Source organism: Phascolarctos cinereus, unplaced genomic scaffold (assembly GCF_003287225.1).
Source record: "Phascolarctos cinereus isolate Bilbo 61053 unplaced genomic scaffold, phaCin_HiC Scaffold_2;HRSCAF=192, whole genome shotgun sequence".
Classification (NCBI taxonomy): domain Eukaryota; kingdom Metazoa; phylum Chordata; class Mammalia; order Diprotodontia; family Phascolarctidae; genus Phascolarctos; species Phascolarctos cinereus.
Genome location: NW_027555625.1, coordinates 397,462,221 through 397,486,489, shown reverse-complemented (window position 1 = coordinate 397,486,489; position 24,269 = coordinate 397,462,221). Strand labels below are relative to the sequence as shown.

The 24,269-nt window shown below is 36.8% G+C and overlaps 1 pseudogene; it reads right to left on the bottom strand.

Moving 5' to 3' along the window:
* Positions 1–23,671: 23,671 nt before the first annotated feature.
* LOC110212414 (LYR motif-containing protein 1 pseudogene) lies at positions 23,672–24,065 on the bottom strand (annotated as a pseudogene).
* Between the last annotated feature and the right edge of the window lie 204 nt (positions 24,066–24,269).

Below are 24,269 nucleotides of genomic sequence, written 5' to 3'. Positions count from 1 at the left end.
ATTCACAGACTACTTGCCTCATGGAGATTTTTATGGTGCAACTGATCTCTGCCTGCTTTGGCTAATAATAGCAATAAAGATTTTATCTGACCTGAATCCTAAAATTGGGAGCTGCAGGTTTTTCCACGATGGGCTGAAGTTCACATAAGGAGGAGCTTTATAGCCATCCAGAAATGGCATGAGATGCTGCCAAAGGTAATACATTTCCACATTGCCAAGGTTATATCTTTAAGCCCCCTCCTTATTCTCCCAATGTGACATATACTCTGAATTTACCTGCCTTTATATGAGCTTTCACCCCATTTTCTTCCCCTTTAATCTTTCACTAAGTAAGGCTTCATGACTTTAGAATCCCTTGCCCCTTCACCTCTTTCTGTTCCCTACCTTCCTAACCTGGCTCCAACCTAGCTTTCCAAGGTTATTACATATTACTCCCCTTCTTATATTCCAGACAAACTGGCATTCTTCCAGGGCCTTGTGTATCACATTCTATCCCATCTTTGCGCCTTTCTTTACACAAGCTCTTCCTCATGCCTGAAATGTTCTCCCTTCTCACTTGTACCTCTTATAATTCCTAATTTTTTTTCAAAGCTCAACTCAAATACCAACTACTATATTAAGGCTTTCCTAATTTCCTTAGCTCCTAGGGCTCTCCCTGCCAAATCGCTTTCTATAGATTTTGCATATATTTGTATGTGTACATGTTGTCCCCCTCATTAACATTCAAGCTCCTTGATAGAAAGGATGGTTTCATATTTGTTGCTTTATCACTTATCACTCAAGCCTAGCATAGTGCCTGAAACATAGTAAGCACCTAACAAATGCTTGTTGAAGTGAACCTCACCCACTACAAATGTCTGGTGCATGACCTCAACTGACCCCAGAGTCAACAATTATTCTACTTTATTCTTATCTATTCTCTACATCATGTCCTTCAACAACTGTTCCAAACCCGTTTCTCTCTCCTCAAATCCCTTTCCATGACTCTACCACCCAATACTTATAGCAAATAATTTAACTTCTGATTTCTCTGAAAAGATGGGAGTCATTTTTAGGGAAGGTAGTCACAGTATCACAGTTAAGAGTAGACCTTCCAGCATTAAGTCCATTCCTCTTCTTTTATACATCCAGGTCAGACTCACCAACTGTGGGTATTGACCATGACTCTGTCCTGAGGTCTCTTTTCCCTCGATACCTTCTCCAGTGAGTTAAACTTTCATTTCTATGCAGATGATTTCTGAATCTATATATCCAGCTCTAGTCTTTCTTCTAAGCTCTAGTCCTGTTTTACCAATCAACTTTTAAACATTTCAAATTGGATGTCTCATAGGCATTTCAAACTCAACATGTTTCATAAAAGTCCTGATTTTCTTCCCTCTAACACCTTCCCCACTTCTCAACTTCTTTGTTATGATAGAGGACACCATCATCCAGCCACCTAGCCTCTCAACCAAAGTGTCTGTCCCTACTTCAAAACATCTTCAACTCAACTGCCAAAGTGATTTATCTCAAAGCATAGGTCTTACTGTTTCAACATCCCCCTCCCCCAACAAACACACTCAATAAACTCCAAGGACTCCCTATGACCTTCTAGAACAAATTAAAAATAAAAAAAAACCTTCTGTTTGGCATTTAAAGCTCTTCATGGCCTTGCCCCTTCTTACCTTTATGATTTTCCAACACATTATTCCTTTCCACATACTAGGATTTACCTACTTTGGGTTAATTAGTGCTTCCAAAAAAAATAGCACAACATAACCCAAGTCCACACGTTTGCAGTGTCTGCATCCCTTGCCTGGGATTCTTTCCTTCCCCAACTCCTAGCTTCCTTCAAAACTCATCTCAAATCCCACCTTCTGTAAGAGACTTTTCCTGATCCTCTCCCCTCAACTGACCCCCTGTCGTTTTCCTCTGATATTGCCTTCCATTTATATTGTATATATCTTAAATGTACATAGTTATACATATATATATATATATATATATATACTGTCTCCCCCATTAGAACGTGAGTTTGTGAACAGGAACTGTGTTTTTTTTTCTAATATCCCCAGTGTTTAACAAATTATAGGGGAAATAGAAGACATTGAATAAATACCTGTTTACAAACTGACATTTCCAGGGCCCTGCCCCCGTCTCTATCATGCATGTTCAGACTCTCCTACTTCTCTGGATCCTTGCCATCTACATACAAGCAAAGCATGGTGATGTCTCTTCAGTTCTTTAAAAAGAATCAATCTTCCATTGCTCTTTCTATCTCAAGTATGTATCATCCCAATTATCTCCTCCTCTTCACTGTCAAAGTTCTTGAAAAAAGTAGTCTATACTCCATTCATCCAGTTCTTTATCACCTGCTTTCTTCTCTTTCAATCTAACTTCCACTGTCACCATCCTACTAAAAATATTCTCTGAAAAGGCACCAGCAACTTTTCAATTGACCAGTCCAATCCCTTTGTTCTTATATCACCTTAATTTCTAAGTATGTGCCTCTCTCCAACCCAGAGGTCCATCTCTTGTAACAAAGAATTTAAAAAAAGGAAAAACAAGCTTAAACAAACTAACCAATAATCAACCAAGTTTGACAGTATATTCAATGTTAAACCCTCATTGTCCCTCATCTTCACAAATGAAAGAGGAAGATATATTTTCTCCTCTCTTCTTTAGGGTCAAGTTTTATTTTTACAATCAATTACACAATGTTTAGTTTTATTTTTCAGAATTTTTATGGATATCCTCATTCTCCTTGATCTCACTATATGTAGCATTTCATACTGTTGACACCTCCCCTTTGTCTCCTCTCTTAATTTCAGACTCATCATATCCTTGTGGTTCCAACTATCTTACAGCCCTCTATATATCTTTCACTGGCTTTTTATTCTATTCCTGGTCCCATAAAGGTGGTTTTTCCCCAACTTTCTGCCCTTTGCTATTTTCTTTACACTTACTCCCTTAGCACCCTCTATGACGTTCATGACCTACGCTATTATCTCTTACCATGTCCCAATCCCTAGACTCTCCCTTGAGCTCTGTACCTGCACCTCCAACCCTAGGAAACATTTTTACTGGAATATCCCACCTGTTCTTCAAATTTAACATGTCCAAAACCAAGCTTATCATGTTTCTTCCTGAATGTGCTATTACTGATAACTATTTCCGATTGTAACCCCATCATTTACCCAATCTTATCAACTTCATCCCTGCCACATGTCTTGAATCCATTCTTTACTTCCTATTCCTTTGCTACCAACCTAGTAAAAGCCCTCATTTCTATACACTTGGACTATTGCAATAGTGGCTGGTCTTCCACTTTCACTTTGTTTTCCCTTTAATTCATCTTTTATGCCACTTTCGGAATATACTTTTATGCATAGATCTTTTTTAAAAAATAAATTTTCAATTTTTTACTTATTTTAACATTCTTTTTTTAAAAATTCCAAATTCTCTCCCTCCCTTTAGCTCCTCCCCCACCCATTAAGAAGGTAGGTAATATGACATTAATTATACATGTGAAATCACTTTACCCATAGATCTAACAGCATCTTTTTTCTATTAAAAAATCTTCAGTAAATTTTTATTTCTTATGAAGTAAACTTCAAACTTCGTACCCTAAAATTCAAGACTCTCCACAATCTGACATCAAAATGGGCTTCATTATCTCCTAAAAGCCCCCTGCCTTTTCCCACCTCTGTAGACTTGGTCATATGCTTCCCTATGCCTGTGATGTCCTTTAAAGAGAAGATCTCCTTTAAAAACCCACTTCATTTCAATCTCCTTCCCAAAATCTTCCCTGATCCTCTGTCAACAATCTTCCCCTCTCAGACCTCACATATCACTTTGTTTTCTGCTGCTTTACTATACTTGCCATATACTTACTCCAATACATGAAGGATCTTCTATTATTCTGGCCTTATATCACAACCCCTTTGTGTCTTAGTAGACAGTCTCTGAGAGTTATTATGGCTTGAAAAGAGAATCACCCAATGATGGACTTAAAATGCAGAATAAAACATATAACAATGCATATTTGCTAGGAGGGTTTTCTTTTGCTTTTCCTTTTAAAAATGTTCATTTGGAGGAGAGTAATATGAGGGACAGATAGTAAGTGCTTATAAAAATGAATATTTTAAAGAGGGAAAAAGTCATCCAGTAGACAAACTTCTCATAATAAACCTTTTCGAATTTCACTAGGCAGGTCCTCATACGACACATCTAGCCAATTCATAGCCTTTCAAATATGGCAGTAGCTTTCAAAATTTTTCCCACCCTACAGTAAGATAAAAATAATATATGCCAACATGTATCATAATTATCTCTACTCATGTTATCCTGGTACTAAACATTTATCCAACCACCTAGCTAGGTGGTACAGTATATAGAGTGAGGGACTTCGAATCAGAAAGACCTGAGCTCATTTGTTTTCATTTTGTTTTTGTTAGGCAATGGGGTTAAGTGACTTGCCCAGGGTCACATGGCTAGTAAGAGTTATGTGTCTGAGGCTGGATTTGAACTCAGGTCCTCCTGACTCCAGGGCAAGTACTCTATCCACTGTGCCACCTAGCTGCCCCCACCTGAGCTCATTTGACTCCTACCTCAGACACTTAATACCTGTATGACCTGGAGCAAGTTAACCTCTCATAGCCTCAGTTTTAACATCTATAACATGAGGATAATACTCATACCTACCCTCACAGAATAGTTGAAAGATTCAAATAAGATAATATACATAAAGCATATTGCAAACCTTAAAGCATTGTGTAATTGTTATTATTACTACATAAACTTTGTTTCTCCCCATGTGCTTATCACGTAATCTGACACAGTAGGCACTTAATAAATGCTACCTGAATAAATGAAGTTACTGAATAAGTAATTTTGCAGAAGGATAATAGGATCATAGACTTAGAACTGGGAGGAAATGTAGCAGCCATCTAGTTCAACCCCTTCACTTCACAGATGGATTCATGCTTCAGGTAGAGAGACTCAGATGACCACTGAGGTCCCTTCTAACTATTCCTTTAAGTGGAAAAAAATACTGTTTTTGGAATTAAGGCTGGACTTTATCAATTTAAATTTATTCCAGTTCTTCTAACAGCCCCTGTCTCTGGGGAAGTCCTGGGGAAGTTAACTCACCCATCTTTGGAATTCTTGTCCTGGGGTCCAGTTGTCTTGGTGGTGACTGCAGACCAAATAATTATCTTTAACCAGACCCATGTCAGACCATGTTCCATCTTCACATTTCATGCTCCCTGACTATCATGCCATCTGACTTCCAAAATATGCTGAGTGGTCACACAGTCTTAGAGTTAAAAGGCATTAGAAGCAACCCACACCGGAACAAGAATATGTTTTAAAACATGCTTGACAAGTGGTTCTCCCAACCTTTGCTCAAAGATCTCCACTGAGGGCAAACTTGCTCCCTCCTGCCCATTTTACTTTTGAATAGATTAAATCATTAGGAAGTTGTTTGTTTGTTTTTTTTAATTATATCAAGTCTAAATTTATTGCTTGAAACGTGTATCCATACTTCTTGTTCTGACCTTAAAAGGCAAGCAGAACAAGTCTAAATCCTCTTCCACTAGATAACATTTCATTTCAATGAACATTTATTTATCAAGGGCTTATTATGTGATGCAGCTAGAAAGTCTACCCTCATCCTCAGGTCTTCTCTTTAGTAAACAGCTTCAGCTCCTTCAAAAGGATCCTCATACAACATAATCTCAAGGACCTTCACTATTCTGGCTGCCCACTCTTCTAAATTCTTCAGCCAATTAACTATCTTCAACTGAATAGAAGTGGAGTGGATGTATTTCAGGCAATTCTACCAGGCAACCACCTATATCACGTGATAAGAGAGATCAAGTAAGGTGTCCTTTCTCAAAATATCTTCTGCACTAGCCTGCCACAGCATCTGAGATTCTGCTATGAGAAATTCACTAACTGTGCTTCGTTTAAGGTATTATTTGGCAGATATTCCTGTTAAAATTCACATCTCTGGAAAGGATCACACATTGAGCTATTAGAGGTCATTATCACATTTGTCTTAACTTGATTATAAGAAAATCTTAGCAGAATTACAGAAAGGGCTAGTATGTCAATTTTGATATGGGGAAAAGATAAAGAAAAAAAAAGATACAGGGCACAGAGCCTCTCTCAGATTTAACCTCTGAGTACCTGATTTTTATCATTTGGTAAAGAGCATGTTGAAGTCAATTCCCTTTACAATCCTTTCCAATTCTAATTCTCTGATTCTATAAAAGTAGAATAGCAAAACCTAAAGAATAGTTGACATTGAAAGAGAAAGATGCAAAAAAAGTATAACAGTCAGGCCTTGCTGGAATAGTTGTGATTTAGATGTGTGCGTGCATATATGCATATTATGTGTATATAGACATATACACGTATATGTAGATAATTATTATGTAAATATAGGTTATTATACAAAGTAGCATAGCTGATCTTAGTGTACAATTCATCTCCAGTGTACAGTTCAACTCCTTTGTAAACTGGTCTACCTACCCCTGGTGGTTTCCTCTGTAACAGGTCAAAATTTCTTATCAAAAATTTTTTGGTTTTAATTTTTTTCCCTAGTAACTGTTTACAATCTCCCTCCACTTGTGAGGTATAAATAGTCATGTGAGATGTTGTAATTGTACCTGCAAAATATCTTTGTTCACCTTCCCATATATTTCTGCTCTCTAGTATCCTTAAGCTATGTTTTTACAGTGTATCTTTCCTTTCTGGGAAATGTTGGTGAGTTGTGTTTTTTTTTTTAAACTTAGGACCACCAGGTTATAAAGAAGGTACTTGATTTTACCTGACAGATGTATCACTGCTAGACTGCTCCATAATTTGAAAATAGACCAATTGGTGGCTGACACGTGCTTTAAAATTAATTCCGGATTTTTTTTTCCTTTCTTAAAAAAAAAAGTTTGTATTTTTCAGCCCCACAAAACAGAATTAGTCTTTGACCATTTGTTTTATGCAATGTCCTTTGGAATAACTTGTCCAACCAGCATCCTGTCAGTGTTCGTGACAAACTATATGTAATTGTTTATGATAGAACAAATTGCTTTTCTACATTTAAAAAAAATTTTTCTTGTTCAAGAACTTCTTGAACCACTGGCCAACAGATAAAGCGATCAAAAAATATAACCGAAAGTTCTCAAAACATGTGCAAAATTTCAACAACCATAGGAAAGCTTGTTTCAAGTCACTAATAACAATGCAGTCAAAAGAACTATGAGTTTTTACCTCACAACTAGAAAGTTAGCAGAGATGACCAAAGAAGTGAACAACTGATGTTGGGGGGGGTTATAGTAAGATACAAATACACTGTGGCCCAACCATTCTAAAAAGCTATTTGAAATTATGCTAGGAAAATGGCTAATAGCCTTACCTTTTGACCCAAAGATTCCACTTAGCAATATACCCCAAGGGAATCAAAGATAGAAAGAAAGAAAGCTTTAATATAACCAAAATATTTATAGTAATACTTTTTTTGCAGTAGCAAAGGACTAGAAAGTAGATGTCCATAAATTAGAGAATGGCTAAATGAATTGTAGCACACGAATGTCAGATTGTCATTCTAGAAGAAATGACTTAACATGAAGACTATAGAGAAGCATGGAAAGACTTATATGAAGAGATGTGAAACATAGTCAGCAGAACCCAGAAAACAACATACAAAATGGCCATAACAATATGAATGAAAAGAATGATATCAACGATAGAAATTAGATCAAGAGAAAAGAATAACAAAAACAGAAACTGTTCCATATACTTATAATGACCAAACTTGACCCTCAAGAAGAGATATGATAATGCCCCTCCCTCTCTGCTTTGAAAAGCAAGAATTCTGGCTATGGAACACTACATCTACTTTTGGACTTGTTTGATTTATTGACTTGGCTTTGCGGAACTTCATTTTTTGTTGTTTCTCTTTTTTTTCTTTCCTATAACAGATGACTCTCCAGTTAGATGAGAGGATATGTTGGGCAATAATTTAGGAACAAAAGGTATCCCCAAAACTTATTTTAGAAAGAAATTCAAAATGGGCAGAGATGTATACTTCCCTTTTACTGGAGGTAATGAAGGTAACAACAATAGAATAGTTTAAGACTGTCTGAATTCCTCCCTGGAGGAGGGATCTGTCCTCTGGAGCTGTCTCTAACTTGCTTCTTAACTATGCCAATCTCTAGAGCAGATGCTATCCAAAACACAGCCCATGGGTCACATGCATCTTACAGCACTCCTGAGAGCAGTGGGAACCAGATTTAAATGTAATTGGGAAATACTTAACAAAATAATAAGAACACAACAAAACATAGTTAATATTTCATTGTAAAACCAGGTCAATATACAGCTTGCCAGGGATTTCTTTGAACAGTTTAGCGGCCCCCGTTTCGATTTGAGTTTGACACTACTATCCCAGAGAATAACCCTATTCCCCATTCAACAGCACGCGTGTCTTCGATGCTTAATAGCATACTGCTGAGTTGGTGTCCTTATCCTCCACCTCACAGATGGTTACTTTACCCTCCTTTCTGATCCCTGTCGTCTCGGGTAAACTCTATATTCTTTCTTCCTCTGCCTCCCAAATTTCTGGTGCAGACTTCAATACTTTGGCTTTAACCGTAGAGGGCAAGATAATGTCACTTCCAGAACCATGCAACCACTCAAAAATTATGGCTCTGAGCTTGGAGCTGAGCTCCACCTCTTGCCAGCTGCCAGCTAATTAATACCTGGCTGGTGGAGCTGCCTCACTGAGGTAGTAATTGAACAGGCAGATGCACCTGGTCAGGGAGCTCAGAGGGGAGTCCTTTCACTTTGCCTGATAATGGAAGGCAGGAAGTGAGACTAAAGGAAATATTTCAAATGCCCTCTCTGCTCCCTGAAGTTAGAGGTGTTGTCTCTAACTAGCTGGGTAAAAAAAAGAAAGAAAAAAAACCTGAAGTTATAAAGGGGATTTTTTAAAAGGATTTGAATCCTAATTTCTCTTCTAGACAGAGGGAACATAGAGGGAGAGAGGAAAGCACTGAACTTGGAGTCAGGAAGAACCTGACTAGTTGTATGACTTCAGGCAAGATGCTTTTACAACTCTGTCTCAGTTTCCTGCTACGTAAAATGGAGAGAATAATACCTGCATCCAATGTCACAAGATTGTGATGAGGATCAAATGAAATAATGGCTCTGAAGTGCTTTGCAAACCCTTAAAGCATCATATGAATGTCAAATACTTTTATTAATAATCATAATTTATTATAATATTTTAATATCATATAATTATAATATACCATCATAACTAATAATTCTAGAATGATACAGTTTCCTTACGTGGAAAAGCTGCACATGCTCTTTTGTGTTTGTTACTGTTCTGTAGTTTTCTTTCTTTTTGCTACATTTACTCTTCTCAGCCAGACTATAAATTCCTGGATTAAGAAGATAACCACCCATTACCACTTCCACCATCTCTCCCCTTCCCCCCATACCTTAAGTGCTATCCAATGAGAAGATATTCAATAAATATTTGTTGACTGATTCACTGATTAGCAGAAAAGCTACTAGAATTTATTTGGAGATGGAGGTAGAAGGGGAGTATTTCTTGGATTTATACCACCTCCCAATGATAGAGCAAAGTCAAAAGGTCTTTTCATGACCTTATGAATTCAGATCTAATTTTCCTCCTTGGAAAAAGAGGGAAGGTTTCCAGAGAAGCTTTGATATCATGGGTTCCTGATAAGTAGATAATAAACATCTAAAATGCCCTTTAGACAGCTATTGTCTTTTGTGGCTTGGCTATGTTTGTTATTTTTAGAAAACAGAAACAAAATTCAACAGAAGAATGTAACATATTTAAGACATAATGCCATCAGCAGCCTGTATCTTCTTACTAGAAAGTGAAAACCATAAAATGTGCCTGGGAAAAAGATTTTTGAAATCCTCTACAAATGTATATCACAACTAAATCACAGGTTTAGAGCTGGAAGAGACCTATGGGTGATTACTCCGGACATATTTCCCCTATTTTATAGATAAGGTATCATCCTGGACTCCTCACACTCTCTTTCAACCTCTATAACCAATTGGTTGCCAAATCTTGTCACTTCTACAAATGTAACTTTTGTAACATTCCTCCTCTATGGCCCCTTTTCTCTTCTGGCACTACCACCACCTGATGAGGGGGCAGGCCCTCATCACATCTCCCCTGGGCTATTTCAATAAGCTTCTTGTTAGTCTCTCTGCCCACTCTCAGCCATAGTGAAAATAAATTTTATTATCTCAATTAAACAATAGGAATGTTTATCAACTTAATAAACAGACTCCATTTTGTTTTAAGCTTCCATTTTGTGAATGAGTTGTTTCAAGTAAGTTGTTTTACTATAGATTGTTTTTCAATAATAAGACAAGTACTTGTATGATATGATATGGTAAACAATACTGTCCTTAAATAACTGATTAAATATATGTAGACCCCCTGATAGGACAGACCACCAATAGAAGAATATAAGCAACTTTATCATTAGTTTATTTAATAAATTCCCAATCAAATTACATGTTTAATAATTTAGGAATGCCAATAGTGTTCTTAGAGTTAAAAACTATTAAAAAAAAAAAACAACTACTAGAGGTCCCAGTCTTCAGCCTGCTCATGGGTTACAAGTAGAACAGGTTCCTGCATTGCCTATACTTGAAACAAGAAAATCCTGGAGTTCTCTTGAGGTTAGTAGTGATAGATGGAAACTTGCCAGATGACCACCTAAGAGAGAGACACATGTCTTCTGGATGGACACGTAGTCATAATGACAACATCGTCACAAACATCAGTTTGAAAGATGGTTCTAGTTTAAGACTCAGGTTGGCGATTTGTTCTTAGAGGGAAATATTGTTTGTATCATTTGTATATTTTGACTGATAAAGTTGGATTGAACGAATTGAGGAGCATAAGTCTAATTAATGTTTCCTTAACATTAGTTAGCATACATAATACTATAAGCTCATTCATCCATCCTCCACTCAACTATCAAAATGATCTTCCTAAAAAAATGCCTGATCATCACACACACATACACACACACATACCCTACAACCACCACCACCACCACCACCACCACCACCACCTCCATTTCATAAACTCTAATGATTCCCTTTTACCTCCAGGATCAAATATAGTGTTCTGTTTGGCTTTTATAATCTTTTATAAGCTCTCCTCTTCCTACCTTCCCAATCTTTTTATATTTCTTCATGTGGTACAGTGGATAGAGTCTAAGCCTGGGTAAGAAAAACCTGAGTTGCATTATGAATGCAAAATGGATAATTTTGATTACATTAAATTGAAAAGTTTTTGCATGAACAAAGCCAATTTGCATTGGCTTTGATTTGAAGATTTGAAGGGAAGCAAAAAGTTAGGAAACAATTTTTACAATCAGTGTTTCTGATAAAGGCCTCATTTCTAAAAGATATAGAGAAGTCAAATTTGTAAGAATATAAGTCATTCCCTAATTGATAAATGGTCAAAGGATATGAACAGGCAGTTTTCAGATGAAGAAATTAAAGCTATCTATAGTCATATGAAAAAATGTATCTAAATCACTATTGATAAGTGTAAACCAAAACAACTCTGAGGTACCACATCGCACCTATCAGATTGGCTAACATGACAAAATAGGAAAATGATAAATGTTGGAGAAGATGTGGGAAAATTGGAACACTAATGCATTGTTGGTAGAGTTGTGAACTGATCGGACCATTCTGGGGAGCAATTTGGAACCATGCCCAAAGGGCTATAAAATTGTGCATACCCTTTGACCCAGAAATATCATGTCTAGGTCTGTACCTCAAAGAGATCGTAAAAATGGGGAAAGAATCCACATGTACAAAAATATTTATAGCAGCTCTTTTTGTGGTGGCCAAGAATCGGAAATTGAGGGGATGCCCATCAATTGGGGAATGGCTGAACAAGTTGTACTATATGAATGTGATGGAAATACTATTGTTCCATAAGAAATGATGAGCAGGAGGACTTCAGAAAAACTTGGAAAGACTTACATGAACTGATACTGAGTGAAGTGAGCAGAACCAGAACCTTGTAAGCACTAACAGCAACATTATGCAGTGACTAACTTTGATAAACTTCTCAGTTTATCTCTCTTTAGCAATACGAGGATCTAAGACCCCAAAAGACTCATGATGGAAGGATGCTCTCTACATCCACAAAGAGAACTATGGGATCTGAATGCAGATCGAAGCATACTATGTGCTCTCTTTTCTTTGTTGCTTCTTCTTTGTCGTAGTTTCTCCCATTAGTTCTAATTCTTCTTTATGACATCACTAACATGAAAATATGTTTAATAAGAATGTATATGTATAGCCTATATCAGATTGCATCCCGCCTTGGGGAAGGAGGTAGAGAGGGAAAGGGAGAAAATTTAGAACTCAAAATCTTAGGAAGTGAATGTTGAAAATTAAAAATCAATCAATTAATTAATTTGGAAAATTTTTTTAAAAAGAAAGATCTGAGTTCAAAGATGTGTGACCTTGGGCAAGTCACTTTATCTCTGTTTTGCCTCACTTCCCTCATCTATAAAATGAGGATAATAATAGTACCTACTTCCCAGGGTTGTTGTGAGGATCAAATCAGATAAATAATTGTAAAGTGCATGGTGCAGGCACATAGTTAGCACTATATAAATGTTAGCCATTAGTATTATTTTACAATACTTTATGAGTGATAGTTTTCCTCAAACAAAACATTCATCTCCTGATTCCAGGAACTTTCAATGACTGTCTCCCTTACCTGAAATCCTCTCTGTCCTCATTTCTATCTGTGATGTCCCTAGATTCCTTGAAGTCTCAGCTAAAATCCCACCTTTTGCAAAAAACCTTTACTGATCCCTCTTAATGCTAGTGTCTTCCTTCTGAGATTATCTCTAATTTATCCTGTGTATATATTTATTTGCATGCAGTTGTTTGTAAGTTGTCTCCCCCATTAGACTGTGAGCTCCTTGAGGGCGGGGACTATTTTCACCTTTCATTGTGTTTTGGGTACTTAGCACAGTTCCTAGCTCATAAAAGGCACTTACTAAATATTTGTTGACTTGATTGAGACCGGAGAGTTTAGGTGACTTAGACTTCCAGGGACAAATTGGGAGGAAAAAAAGAAAAATCAGGATCTGAATCCAGATCTTGCCCCAAATCCAACATTCTTTTCACTATATCACTGAAGGAATAGTACAAAAATTATTCCATGAAGGTATTGATTATCAAGAGTTATTCATGATCAGCTTTGAGGTCCCATGTTCTTTGATCCTTATTCTGCAAAAATTAGGAAAAAAATATTACCTTTAACCAATTAGTTTAAAAACTTTCATTCTCTGTGCACAGATGAGCAGAGACCATTTTTAAAGTAGATAGTTGCATCTGGGTAATTGGACTTGTTAGATGAATAAATAGATTAGAAAGCAGCAGTGCTAGTACATTCTATACTAGTCAGACATAATTAACAGAGGAGAGAGCAACTTTTTCCTGGCTTCTGCTAAAGAAAATACCCAGTGGACAGATTTCTTGGAACGTCTTCAGTTGCTAAATTATGAGTAGCACTTGCTGTCACATGGGAAGGCATCTGAAGAGGCTAGTGGTTATTAAAGGGTATAGATTCTGCTATGTTGTTAAGATGTTTATAATCTTCAGGTTATCCCAACATGAGTAAAAAAATTCTGGAAGTACCTAAAAGAAAAATGCCCAAGGGAAGCTCACTAGGAGTGAGGTCATACTAACCTCTAATGAAGCCTGCTGATAAGAGGGACCCCAAAGCCTACTAGCCCTCCCAAGCTCTAGGAAACTTAGAGACCTAAAGAATCTGAAATTTGTTAATGCCCAGAAGACTTAAGATTTAGAATCCAAAGGCTTCAAATAACAACAACAAAGCTTCAAAAGGAAGCTTTTGCTGGATAAATTGCAGGGCCTGGAGTCTGGAAGATTCCTTCTGAATTCAAATCCAGCCTCAGACCTTTACTAGCTGTATGACCCTGGGCAAGTCATTTGCCCCTGTTTGCCTCAATTTTCTCATCTGTAAAATGAGCTGGAGAAGGAAATCGCAACCTACTTCAGTATCTTTGCCAAGAAAACCCCAAATAGGGACATGAAGAATCAGACATGGCTTAACTCAACAACAAAAATCTTAGAGTCAGGAGACTGGTGAACCCACCTACCTTTCCACCTTGCTTGCAAGTTGTACACTGCTCTCTAAGAAAAAGAAGTTGCTTTCTCATTTTTTTAATTAATTCAAACCCATGGAGATAGAATAATTTTCAGATTCAGCTGGTATAGACATGGGTTACCAGTGTAAGACAACTGCACAATGCCCTAGGTAGAACAGTGGATACAGCATTGGGGCTGGAATCAGGAAGACCTGAGTTCAAATCCATCCTCAGACACTTCCTAGCTGTGCCACCTTGGACCAGTCACTTAACCTCTATTTACCTCAATTTCCTCAACTGTAAAGCAAGGAAAAAATAGCACCTACCTCCCAGGGTTGTCGTAAGGACAAAATGAGATAATATCTATAAAGCCCTTGGCACAATATAAATGCTAGCTATTATTATATTATAAATAGTATCCCTACATATGGTCTGTTTCCATTCCAGCTCACATTATTTATATTGCTTGCTACATAAAAAGAGAGATTTGGTTTGTGCAAAATACTCAACAGTATTCTACTGATAGAATGTGACTGATTGAGCCCCTAATTCAGATCCAGGAAACCTGGATTCAAATACCCAACTCTGGTAATTACTAGCTGTTTGACCTTCAGCAGGGCACTTTGCCCATATGTGACTCAGTTTCCCTATCTGAAAAATAAAGGGGGAGGAGGTGATGAATTGTAAATTTTCTTTAACTCATTCATTTATTTGACAAGCATTTATTAAGCATCTGATATGTGCCAGGTTCTGTGCTAGGAGCCAGTGATACAAAGATACATAAAAATTAAAAATAAGAGAGTTCTTGTCCTCAAGGAGTTTATATTCCAGTTCTAAATCACCTCTGGCCTGTGTTATAAGGGCAAAGGTTATGTTAATTTAGACTTCAATCAATCAATGATAAACACTGATTTAGCACCTTCTACAAACCAGGCACTGTGCTAAGCGTTAGGGATACAAAAAGAAGCAAGATGGTTCCTACCTTCAAGCAATTTACAACTAACTGGAAAAACAACATGCAAAAAAAAAATTTGCAAAACAAGCTATCTATATACAGGATAAATAGTAAATAACATAGGGAAGACACTGGAATGGAGAAGGGTTGGAGAAGGCTTCCTGAAGAAGGTAGGATTTTTGTTGGGATTTAATGGAAGCCAGAGAGGTCAGGGTCAAAGAGAAGGGAGTGTAACTGGCTGAGATCAATTTGCTAGTCTCTAAGTAGTGATGTACTATGGGTAGTGTGGAGGAAAGAGCATCAGATTAGAAGACAAGCAACCAGGGTTCTAATTCCATTTTTAACCACAAACTAGCTGTCCTTGGGCCTTGTTTTCCTCATCTGTAGAACACCAGATTTGGACTAAGTTTCCAACTCTAACTTTACCATATTTGGGCTTCATAGAGAACCAGTAACTTAGGACCAACCAACCTTCCTGTTGCACATACTATTTCCATTAAAGTTGCAAGAGCTTTATGCCTACAAGTGATCTTGAATCTCTGCTTCGGGGATCAGAAGCCTTGGCAACATGTGTATATATTCAGATGTTACATGGTACCTTTGCTTGTACTTTTCACCTCTGCATTTGTAGGATTTAAATTATTCAACCTTGATTTTTCATTTTATTAAAATTACTAATTTAGATTATGGTCACATTCAGGATTAGTTTGCCTAGCTGTCAAGGGTTTACTAAAGCAGCCCATGTCTGCTGAGATGAAGCATACATAAATTAGACAGTGAGGTTTTGCTTGTAGTAGAAAGCTAACAGAATAATTTGTGCAATAAAAAGTCTGAATAGCTAGTAGGTTTATAGTGTTTCTCTGGTGTAATTAGGAGGGGTATTGTGTAATGAAGAAAATTAATTAGAACTAAATGCTTAGGGAGTGTGGCTGGGTAACTGAAGGAAAATTTGCAGCCTAATTGTTTTTGACACCTGTAGTCATTTTATACCTTTTTCAGGGAGGTTAGCTAATGGATATTTAACCCGTCTCACGGTTTCCTTTTTTCTTGCATATAAACTACATGAGCATAGGAAATTATGGTCCTCCCTCCATTACCAAATACAGTAAATCATGTTAGATAATGGACAGCTAATTGGTGCAGTGGGTAGAGCACCAGGCCTGGAGCCAGGAAGTTCTGAATTTAATTTCAGCCTCAGGCACTTAATAGCTAGTAACCCTGGGCAAGTCATCTAACCTCTATTTGCCTCAGTGTCCTCCTCTGTGAAAAGGAGCTAATAATGGCATCTGCTTCCAGGGTTGTTGTCAGAATCAAATGAGATAATAATTATAAAGTGCATTAGTACAGTGCCTAGTATATAAGAAACACTACATTAACATTAGTTTTTATTATTGTTATTAGCCACTATTTTGCATATTTGATAATACTACTGATTAAATTGTAGAAGAGTCACGTATGAGGCAGGGGATTAGATTAGATGCTATGAAGTTCAAGTCCTCTAAATTCTTTTAAATTTGGAGTCTCTGATTCTTTGAAATTATGTTCCAAAAGCACATTTTTTTCACTTATTCAAAAAATGTTTGTAATGGGAGATGTTAGCCTTAAACTTCAACCTATAAACAGTGGATTATCTGGAGGCTACAAAATACAGTTACCCAAAAACATATGAGGAAACACACAACCAATTCTTGAATAGTCAGAGGATTGCCTATTTATTTGTGAATTGTTTTATTTTTTTTTAAATTTAAACTTTTGTTACAACTATATAACTATGATGCCTCCAACTGGCTGGTTCTCTCATTTCTACCTCAACACCTTGTGCTGTCAAGTAAAGGAGAAGAAGTGAAATTTTAGTGAGTTCCTTCTTTAGTTACTCATGGGGCAGTGATGGTCAAAGGTTTTATAGGAGAGAAAATGAAATCTAAAGACAATTAGATTGAATTACCACAGGATGGCTAAGGTTAGACATTAGACTTCCCGGTTAAGGGAATGTTACCATATCTGAACCAATTTTCAAAGATTTATATGACATGTGCAAAAGGACTTTCTTCAGTTTTGTCTATTCAGTAACTGTATTTCAAATCCAATAAAATACAAGTGCAGGCTAAATTATTTAAAACATAATGACTTCTATTTGTAAATTCTGTAAGCACTTTAAGATCTCAGTTATTGCTATGAACATCTATTATATGAAATTGTGCCAGTTAATGGAGAATTATAGTGAATGAAATGTCGGGTAGCAGGACATTTTCTTAAGTTACATGATATCTCTTCCTAAGATGTCTGACCTAGAAAAAATGGAGAAGGGAAAGAATTTTGCAGTGGTCCCACAGCCAGTCATCTGTTGGGGGATGGGAAAGTTGAAGACTTTTCCTAGTACTCCTTGCTTTTGACGTTAGCTTCATCTATTCTGAATGTCTTCTATCTACTTAGTAATTTCATTTTGACTTCCATATTAGAATGTATACTACTTGAGGGCAAGGACCAACTTTTCTTCCTCTTAGAACAGTGCCTGGCACATAGTAAGTGCTTAATAAATGTTTTCTGACTGACTGGCCCATTCTGAATAAGCCCCTTTGACCTATTCTTTTGATCATCCTCAGTGGTGATGAGTCTTTCTTCTTTGTACATGGACTTGATTTCTGAAAAGAGCCAAAAATATGATAAAGCCAAGTAAAGTGAACAATTAATTTGGATAAAAGTTTTTTGATAAAATGATATAACTATGAAGTAATAAGATCAGTTTATTACATGCTTTTTAAACTTTTACTGAAGGTGATTCACAAAAACTTCCAAAAATATTTTAGCAGAAGCAGTATTATTGGAATAAGCATTTAACTTCCCAAGGTGACTACTTTAAAAGGATTAGCAATTATTTGGATATAAAAGTACAGTTCTAATTGTTATAATAATTGTTGTTTCATAGCTAAAACTTCTTATCAGTCCATAACTGTACAGTTCACCAAGGAGCAGGTATACAACTAGACAAAATTAATCACATTAATGTTGAGTCTCATTATAAATGAAACAAAGAGACAAAAAGGAAGTTATGGATAAATGGAAGGCTGGATTACAAATTTTCTTTGGAGGCAAGTACAGAGGAGTCAGCAGGGTTGGCTTTGTAATGTATCCAAAGAATGATTTCGTGGTACTCTTAGTTATCTTCCATTGTAGTACAGATCATAAGCATTTACAAGAAGCCCATCAGAAAGATACTTGTAGTTTAGGTGCCAAAATCTGTCACAGATTATAGGAGGTAGAGAAATTATACCTAACATTCGATAAGACTCTCCAAATTAAATAAAAACATATTTTAATACTTAATGACTTCAATGTAAGGTGAGCACAGAGGATGGTGGTGAAAAATCCATTTGAAAACATGCTTTAGAATAAGAAACAAGAAAAGCCAAAAGTCTGTCTACTACGCAAAAATCTCAAACCCAGAAATAATGAATGCTTCCTTCAAGAATAGAATTTGAAGGTCACTGGAAATGGAAAAGACCAAATACACATACACACACACACACACACACACACAATTGACTATACTTTTGATAGAAAATGACAGGTTATTATTATGGTCATCATCTCTAAATCACTTGTCTTTGTTTAGTCAAACCACTAACATGGTCAAGCAAATATCAAAATCAGTACCAAATCAGAAAAAAAATATAAAAGATATGGCACACAACTGAGATAAATCCAACCTGATCTATTTTTAAAATTTCATACTAGAGAAAAACAAGAAATGCAGAAAAGAGGAGATCTCGACACAAACTAGCACCATTTCCTAAGGACATTTACCTAATCAATCACTACAAAGAGACCAAGAGAGCCTATGAACTTCTGGATCCAGAAAATATTACTTCTTATTTTAAGTGGCAATTAAGGCTTCTTGTAATAAAGACTCTTCTTTCCAATAACAGACATGTGGAACCCAGGGGAAGAGGACATTTAATGATAAATGAAGAAGTGAGAGTAAACACATATAAAATAGTTTAGCTGAAAGGCATAGAGAAAGGGCCAGAAGTTCCAATGGCATAATGGCAAGGTGGATAGCAAGATGCAGGGATCCTTATTGCATACCAGCATGTTCTGACACTGCTAAGCGTCTGGCAAGCATAGGAGCAAGACAAATGATAAAGCCCAGAGGTGTTCACTTCACTGTAGTTGGTAACTCATAGCATGTGTAAGTGCTAATGGATAGCTATATCACCCTTTCCACAGCCGCCTTGTGGTGTGTGAATGACCTGGTTAGGAAAAGTGAGGGGAAGGAAAGTGGGAAAAACACCCCAATGATGGTTCTTCCCATTTAGATGGAGTGTAGGTAGCATTGGGGGTGACAAGGGGAGGGATAGAGAGAAGGGGGGAAAGTCTTTATTACAAGAAGTCTTAATTGCCACTTAAAATAAGAAGCAATGGAAGGAACCACAAGTTTACAGAAAGCTTGGTAAGAGAACAAACCAACCCATATCAGTCCAAAGGCATTTAGAGATGAAACACATGGAAGACAACAGTCTGAAGATGCAAATGGTCTGCCTAGATCAGATTGCATGTCATCTTGGGGAGGGAGGTGGGGAAGGAGGGGGAGAAATTTTAAAACTCAAAAGCTTATGGAAGTGAATGTTGAAAACTAAAATTAAATTAATTTTTAAAAAAAGAAAAAAATGGAAAAGGTCTACAAAGATTTTTACAAGATCTTTTCTCATTCAGTAACAGTGAAGCTACTACATTTAGACTCTAACATCATAGTACCCAATGTGCTAAATAAGGAAGTGGAAATGACACTAAAGAGAACAAAGGTAGATCAAAAATATATAAAGGAATTCCTAGCAGAGGTAATGCAATTTTCAGGTTACTAAGGGATCAGTCCACAATGTGCCTAAAATAGGGTAGGATAACAAAGTCTTGGAAAAAAAATTGACCCTTTTACAAAAACTGGATGATTGAGAAGACGCCAAAAACAATAAAACCATCTGCCCAGTGTCTTATTACATAAGGTCATTCTCATGCATTTTTGATGAAAGCATGAAATAAGAACAAAGAACTGTTTGCAGATAATAGCGTTCTATAGAACAACACATATTTACAATAACAAAACTTCCTGAAAGGTACAGTGTACATAAGATCTCTCAATATAAAACAGGGAGACGTGTGCTCACCTGTTTCCCATTGTCATGGAAAAGAAGCAGTACAGAGTCCAGAAAGAAGGAGGGGGGAGGGGCATTAAAGATGGAGGAGACTTCAAGATGATCCTATTTGTAAATGGCATTGTGCTTTGTAGGGCATCCTAAATAATAAATAAATAAATAAATGATCAAATAGTGTGATCTAATAATCCACTCAGAAAAAACCAAGTAGATGAAGAATATTTAGTGTTCAAACTATGATATGCAGTAGATATAGGTGTGTGTGTATATAAAGAAACATATACATATATGTGAGTTTATAAATACATATGTATACACATACACACATATTTATTGTTGTTGTTTTAAAGTTGTTCAGTTGTGTCTGATTCTTCATGACCCTGTGGACCATATCACATCAGTACTGTCCATGGGGTTGTTCACAAAAATACTGAAATGATTTGCCATATCCGTATATATACATGTGTGTGTGTGTATATACACACACATATATGTATATATATACACACACATACATTATATATATATATATATATATATATATGAATGTGTATGTATGTGTGTATCTATCTCTCTATATAGATAGATACACACACCAATGGACTCAAAAGGCCTCAAGTGTTTCCCAGACACAAAGGCCTATTTTCTTAATTTCAGTATCATTTTGGATGACTTCTCAAGTTGTAGTACATGTGCCTCTGAAGTATTAAGTTTGCAGGTCACACAGAGCAATGGAGAGGTATATGGTGGACATAATAGTCTTCAATATTATTAACAAAGAATTGGGCAATAGAAGGGGTATAAAAGACATTATCTAAAAAAAACTGCCCAAGAAAAAAATAAGTCAGTCATGGATCAAAAGCAAGAGATAATTGTACTCCACTGGTACACAGTTCTCAGAGCTTTACAGCTGAGATTTTTAACCTGGAGTCTGTGAAGCTTTTTCCCCCTCCAAAACATTTTGATAACCACATTTCAACATAATTGAGTTCCTTTGTAATCCTGTGTATTTTATTTTGTGTATTTTGAGACATTATTCTAGGAAGAGGTCCATAAGCTTCATTAGACCGCCAAAGGGGACCATGACCCAAAAAGGTTAAGAACCTCTAAGTCCTCCAGGATGCTGCACCACTAAAGGGAGCATTCCGTGAGATGTGATTACCGATCTATGCAAGTAGCAAAGTAAATTTTTTGGAACCTAGCACCATATGAATCACACAGTCAGTTGTGCCATAAATACTTGTTCCATCTGAGTGTTAATTTTTTTTTTTCAGTTTGTTTTGTCTCCCCAGCTAGAACCCAGATTACCTGAGGATAAGGAGCGTCATGTGTCTTTGGCCATTGGTGTTTACTACAATGCCTCACGCTCAGTAGGACTCAATAAATGTTAATGTATTATTAATTAACTGACCCCTCATTCACACAAAATTACCTGCTGGGAGTAAAATATGTCAGGTTTTTTAAAAAATCAAATGTTTTCATCTAAACTGAAATATAAATTTGGGCAGAAATTAATTAACTGAATATACTCACCTCCTCTAAACAAGGTTAACATTACGCTATTGTTGATGCAATAAGAAAGATAAAAGTTAGATTCTCCATTTTATTCCCTGGTGATTGATAACATTTATTATAGAAACCCAAGCCAGTATACAACTAAATGGATTTGTATTTGCTATTAAAAAGTGAATAGCTCTAGAAGCAGCTAGGTGGCACAGTGGATATAGTACTGGCCTTGGAGTCAGGAGGACCTGAGTTCAAATCCAACCTTAGACACTTAACACTCACTAGCTGTGTGACTCTGGGCAAGTCACTTAACCCCAATTGCCTCACCAAAAAGAAAAAAAAAAAAGAATAGTCCTTTCGGTTCCCAGACTGAGCAAAGCATGTAACAGGGAATTCTTACAACATGAAAGCATTAAACATCTAGTATTGTGACTCAGGAGTACACTTATTTCTCCTGAAAATTTGGAATGGGTCATTGACCTTCCTCAACTAAAAGATTAACCAACAGGTTCCTCTCATTCTAATAAAAAACAAATAGCAGATTGCTGTTTCTCTATTTGATTTCTTTATTTAATTTCCTGTAGAAGATTTACCACTTCAAGTATAATATAAAGAATTCTTAATAAAAACATAGGGATAGGGATAAGAGCTATGATTTCATCGGTCTAGGGAACTTCCAGGTGAGTGAATCCTCTACCAATGCTAGTCATTTACTTTCTCTGCAACTTAAAGTCTTAGAGAGTTCCTAGTTATGAGAGGTTAAGTTACTTACCCAGGATCGCACTGCAAGTAGATGTGAAAGGCAAGCTTTAAACCTAGATATTTCTGGCTTGTAAGTCAACACTCTATCCTCTACATAACACTGTCCCTCTAAGATATTCAAAATCTTATTGATCGAAATATGTGTGCATCAACTACAAGTGAAGTGGAATAAAAGGCAGAGCCTACCACTCAATTGGATGAAGTCAAGTGGAATAATTTGTGAAATATTCAAAAGTCTCCCTGACCAAAAATGTCTCATGCACTGATACCTGAAATTCCCAACAATGATCTGAAAATGCTAAAAGATGAGGGCTGAATCCAATATACTAAGGAAAACATCTGCATATTAAGCTTCTGGATGACCCAATACCTTGAGCCTTCCCAATCATTGAAAGTCTTATAAAAATTACAGAATCCTAGGATTCCTTTTTTCAGAAGAGACCTCAAAGGCTTTCTAATCTGAGTTATTCTTGAACAAGTATATTTGCTACAGTGTACCTGACAGATGATCCAGCCTTTGCTTTAAGGCCTCCAGGAACACAGAACCCACTTCTCTCCCATTCCACTTTGGGATAAATTTAATTATTGGGAAGTTTTCCCAAATATCAAATCCCAACTTGTTTCTTTGCAGTTTCCACCCACTGTAACCAGTACTACTTCTAAAGTCAAACAGAGTAGCTCTAATCGCTCTTCAAATGACAACCTTTATAAATGTCCCAAGCAGCTATCATATCCTTCCCCCACTCCCACCTAGGTTTTCTCTTCTCCAGGTTAAATGTCCTTAATTCATTCAGCTGATGTTCATATGGGTTGATCTTTTTATTTCATATTATTCCAAACAAATATAAATAAAATGAGCATTTTATGTACAAAATAGCACAGAAAAAAGAGTATTATATGTGAAGCCATGAATCTCTATGATGTACAGCTTGCTGTTTGTTTTGATAAGATAAATATGATAAATTCAATATGTAACTTTTGAAACTATTCCTTCTTGTGTGTTTTTTTTTCCTTTGTCCTTCCTTTATTTGACTGGACTTAAGTAGAAAAGATTCATCATCTAGTTTGTGCTCAGCTCCTGCCTGGCTCCCAGTTCATACAGAGAACCTATTTCTTGGATTAAGAAACTTCATTGTGAGACTTGAGATATAATGGTTTGGAATATTTTCTTAGCTTCTCCTGGGTTTGAAGTCCACCACTCTGTAGGGGAGTGAGGGCCATCGGAGGCAGGTGAATTGGCCTTGGATATGGGATCTGATAATGCAATACTGTTTCAATTCTTGCTGTGCATTCATCTATACATTGTTTAATTAGTTCTGAATCCGTAAGATTTTTGTTTTCCTGGAACAACGTTCTGGCTTCATTTATAATCTACTGCTTTTCTCTGATGGTGTCTTCCACCTGCCCTGATGCTGCAGGCCACCTCCTTGCAAGCCTGAAAATCCTGCGGTACAGGCTGAGCACTTCTTGTTGTGTTGCTGCTGTCATCTCTTACACTCACTCTGTGTCCGTCATGCCTGCTCCCCCCTCCCCACCCACCCACCCACCCACAGTGCGGAGGAGAGGAGGGAGTGTCGGGAGTCCTGTGGAACCAATGGGGACAGACCGGGGTCTGGCCCTGTACGCCAGGTTGGACCGAACCACCTTTCAGCGTGTCCGCTAAAAATACGGTCAATCTCTTCACCTCCCTTCTCTTTTCTT